The 4,980-nt window shown below is 40.2% G+C and overlaps 1 non-coding gene across 1 annotated transcript; it reads left to right on the forward strand.

Moving 5' to 3' along the window:
* The first annotated feature begins 4,621 nt into the window (after positions 1–4,621).
* LOC112764625 (small nucleolar RNA R71) lies at positions 4,622–4,725 on the forward strand. Its single transcript, XR_003183265.1, has one exon. It is a non-coding gene; the product is annotated as a small nucleolar RNA R71 (small nucleolar RNA).
* The last annotated feature ends 255 nt before the right edge of the window (positions 4,726–4,980 follow it).

Here is a 4,980-nt window from a genome sequence, read left to right on the forward strand (position 1 = left end):
GCTACTTTATGAGTCTTAGCCGTGGCCCTAAGCACTTTGTTTTCCAATATTACCACCGAATACATAAATGCCACAGACACATAACTGAGTGAACCTCTTCAGATTATGACTTAACTTTGCTAAAGTCCCCAATTAGAGGTGTCCAGAGTTCTTAAACACACTCTTTTTATTTTGGATCACGACTTTAACCACTCGGTCTCAAGCTTTTCACTTGGACCTTCATGCCACAAGCACATGGTTAGGGACAGCTTGATTTAGCCGCTTAGGCCAGGATTTTATTCCTTTTGGCCCTCCTATCCATTAATGTTCAAAGCCTTGGATCCTCTTTACCCTTGCCTTTTGGTTTAAAGGGCTATTGACTTTTTCTGCTATCTTTTTCTTTTTCTTTTTTTTCTTTTTTTTGCCATTTTTTCTTCTTTTTTTTCTTTCACTGCTTTTTCTTGCTTCAAGAATCAATTTCATGATTTTTCAGATTATCAATAACATTTCTCTTTGTTCATCATTCTTTCAAGAGCCAACAATTTTAACATTCATAAACTTCACTATCAAAACTATGCACTGTTTAAGCATTCATTCAGAAAACAGAAAGTATTGCCACCACATCAAAATAATTAAACTAATTTTAAGATAAAATTTAAAATCTAAGTACTTATTGTTCTTTTGTAATTAGACACATTTTTCAATTAAGAGAGGTGAAGGATTCATGGAATTATTCATAGATTTAAGGCATAGACACTAGACACTAATGATCATGTAATAAAGATACAAACATAAATAAACATAAAGCTCAAAGCTGAAAACATAAAGACAAATAGACAAGGAGATTAAGGAACGGGTCCACCTTAGTGAGGGTGGAGTCTTCTTTCTCTTGAAGAACCAATGGTGCTCTTGAGTTCCTCTATGTCTCTTCCTTGCTTTTGTTGCTCCTCCCTCATGGCTCTTTGATCTTCTCTAATTTCATGGAGAATAATGGAGTGCTCTTGGTGCTCCACCCTTAGTTGGTCTATGTTGTAACTCAAGCCTTCCAAAGAGGTGTTGAGTTACTCCCAATAGTTGTGTGGAGGAAAGTGCATCTCTTGAAGCATCTCAGGGATTTCATGAGGAATTTCCTCATGCTCTTGTTGAGGTCCATGAGTGGGCTCTCTTGTTTGCACCATCCTCTTTTTAGTGATGGGCTTCTCCTCTTCAATGAGGATGTCTTCCTCTATGACAATTCCAGCTAAACTGCATAGGTGACAAATGAGATGATGAAAGGCTAACCTTGCCAAAGTAGAGGACTTGTCAGCCACCTTGTAGAGTTCTAGAGGTATGATTTCATGAACTTCCACTTCCTCCTCAATCATGATAATATGGATCATGATGGCCTGAACCACAGTTACTTTGGATCGGTTGTTAGTAGGAATGATAGAGCGTTGGATGAACTCCAACCATCCTCTAGCCACAGGCTTAAGGTCCGGTCTTCTCAATTGAACTGGCTTGCCTTTTGAATCTCTTTTCCATTGAGCTCCTTCCACACATATGTCCATGAGGACTTGGTCTAACCTTTGATCAAAGTTGACCCTTCTAGTGTAGGGGCGTGCATTTTCTTGCATCATTGGCAAGTTGAACGCCAACCTTACATTTTCCGGACTAAAATCTAAGTCTTTTCCCTGAACCATTGTAAGCCAATTCTTTGAATTTGGGTTCATACTTTGATCATGGTTCCTAGTGATCCATGCATTGGTATAGAACTCTTGAACCATTAAGATTCTGACTTGTTGAATGGGGTTGGTGAGAACTTTCCAACCTCTTCTTCGAATCTCATGTCGGATCTCTGGATACTCATTCTTCTTGAGCATGAAAGGAACCTCAGAGATCACTTTCTTTTTTACCACAACTTTATAGAAGTGGTCTTGATGGACCTTTGAGATAAATCTCTCCATCTCCCATGACTCGGAGATGGAAGCTTTTGCCTTCCATTTCCTCTTTCTAGAGGTTTCTCCGGCCTTAGGTGCCACAAATAGTTATGGAAAAACAAAAAAAATGCTTTTACCACACCAAACTTAAAAGGTTTGCTCGTCCTCGAGCAAAAGAAGAAAGAAAGAAGTAGAAGAAAAAGAATTGGAGGAAAGGGAGATGAGAGATAGGTTCGGCCAAGGGGGTATAAGGTGATTGTGAAGTGTGAAAATAAAGGAGTGAAGAGGGGTATTTATAGGGAAAGAGAGGGAGAGTGGCCGAATGGAATTGGGTGGATTTGGAAGGGAAAAGTGTTTGAATTTGAAAAGTGAGGTAGGTGGGGATTTTGGGGAAGAGGGATGGAGGTGATTGGTGAAGAGAATATAGGGAAGAGGATAGGATTTGATAGGTGAGTGGTGTTTTGGGTAGAGTATTATAGAGATGTGTGAGGGGGAGAGAGAGAGATGTGGGATAGGTGGGATCCTGTGGGGTCCACAGATCCTGATGGGTTAAGGACTTCTCATCCCTGCTCCATTTAGGCGTGCAAAAATGCCCTTAGAGTGTAATTCTGGTATTTAACGCCAGACTGCTGTCTATTTCTGGCGTTAAACGCCAGCTTTTATACCTTTCCTAGTGTTTAACGCCATGCTGTTACTTGTTTCTGGCGTTTAACGCCCACTTGGTGCTCTGTTTTGGCGTTAAACGCCAGTCTGGTGCCCATTTCTGGCGTTAAACGCCCAGAATGGTGCCAAACTGGGCATTTAACGCCCATTCTGATACTCTTACACGCGTTTAAACGCCAGTAAGTTCTTCTTCCAAGGTGTGCTATTTTTAATGCTGTTTTTGAATTTGCTTTGATTTTTGCAGTTGTTTTTGTGACTCCACATGATCATCAACCTAAAAAAAATGAAATAACAATGGAAAATGGAAATTTACCATAGATAAATAAAAACTGGGTTACCTCCCAATAAGCTCTTCTTTAATGTCAATAGCTTGACAATGGGCTCTCATGGAGCCTCACAGATAATCAGAGCATGGTTGGGGCCTCCCAACACCAAACTTAGAGTTTGGTTGTGGCCTCCCAACGCCAAACTTAGAGTTTAAATGTGGGGGCATTGTTTGACTCTGTATTGAGAGAAGTTTTTAATGCTTCTTCTCCATGTGTATAGAAGGAGAACCTTGAGTCTTGAATACAAGGTAGTCCTCATTCAATTGAAGAACCAACTCTCCTCTGTCAACATCAATCACAGCTCTTGCTGTGGCTAGGAAAGGTCTGCCAAGGATGATGGATTCATCCTCATCCTTCCCAGTGTCTAGGATTATGAAATCAACAGGGATGTAAAGGCCTTCAACCTTCACTAGCACGTCCTCTACTAGTCTATAAGCCTGTTTTATTGATTTGTCTGCCATCTCTAGTGAGATTCTTGTAGCTTGTACCTCAAAGATTCCTAGTTTCTCCATTACAGATAGTGGCATGAGGTTAATAACTGACCCTAGTTCACACAGAGCCTTCTCAAAGGTCATGGTACCTATGGTACAGGGTATTAAGAATTTACCAGGATCCTGTTTCTTTTGAGGTAAAGTTTGCTGAATCCAGGTATTCAGTTCATTAATGAGCAATGAAAGTTCATCCTCCCAAGTCTCATTACCAAATAGCTTGGCATTTAGCTTCATGATTGCTCCTAAATACTGGGCAACTTGCCCTTCAGCAATGTCTTTATCTTCTTCAGAAGATGAATAGTCATCAGAGCTCATGAATGGTAATAGGAAGGTCAAAGGAATCTCTATGGTCTTTGTATGAACCTCAGATTCCTTTGGTTCCTCATTGGGGTACTCCTTAATGGCCAATGGATGTTCCCTGAGGTCTTCCTCACTGGGAATCACTGCCTTTTCACTCTCTCCAAGTTCGGCCATGTTGATCACAATTATGGCCTTGCATTCTCTTTTGGGATTCTCTTCTGTATTACTTGGGAGAGTGATAGGAGGAGTTTTAGTAACCCTTTTACTCAACTGACCCACTTGTGCCTCCAAGTTTCTGATGGAGGACTATGTTTCATTCATGAAACTGAGAGTGGCCTTAGATAGATCAGAGACTATATTTGCTAAGCTAGATGGGTTCTGCTTAAAATTCTCTGTCTGTTGCTGAGAGGATGATGGAAAAGGCTTGCCATTGCTAAACCTGTTTCTTCCACCATTATTATTGTTAAAGCCTTGTTGAGGTTTTTGTTGATCTTTCCATGAGAAATTTAGATGATTTCTCTATGATGGATTATAGGTGTTTCCATAGGCTTCACCCATGTAATTCACCTCTGCCATTGCAGGGTTCTCAGGATCATAAGCTTCTTCTTCAAAAGATGCTTCTTTAGTACTGTTGGATGCATTTTGCAATCCATTCAAACTCTAAGAAATCATATTGACTTTTTTAGTCAACATTTTGTTCTGAGCCAATATGGCATTCAGAGCATCAATTTCAAGAACTCCCTTCCTCTGAGGCGACCTATTACTCACTGGATTCTTTTTAGAGGTGTACATGAACTGGTTATTTACAACCATTTTAATGAGTTCCTGAGCTTCTGCAGGTGTTTTCTTCAGGTGAATAGATCCACTTGCAGAATGGTCCAATGACATCTTAGACAATTCAGACAGACCATCATAGAATATATCCAGGATGGTTCATTTTGAGAGCATGTCAGAAGGACATTTTTTGGTCAGTTGCTTATATCTTTCCCAAGCTTCATAGAGGGATTCACCTTCTTTCTGCCTGAAGGTTTGAACATCCACTCTAAACTTGCTCAGCTTTTGAGGAGGAAAGAATTTGGCTAAGAAAGTTGTGACCAGCTTATCCCAAGAGTTCAGGCTATCTCTAGATTGAGAGTCCAACCATATTCTAGCTCTGTCTCTTATAGCAAAAGGGAAAAGCATAAGCTTGTCTACCTCGGGATCAACTCCATTGGTCTTAATAGTATCACAGATCTGCAGGAATTCAGTTAAGAATTGAAAAGGATCTTCTGATAGAAGTCCATGAAACTTGCAATTCTGTTGCAT

This window comes from Arachis hypogaea, chromosome 2 (assembly GCF_003086295.3).
Source record: "Arachis hypogaea cultivar Tifrunner chromosome 2, arahy.Tifrunner.gnm2.J5K5, whole genome shotgun sequence".
Taxonomy (NCBI): Eukaryota; Viridiplantae; Streptophyta; class Magnoliopsida; order Fabales; family Fabaceae; genus Arachis; species Arachis hypogaea.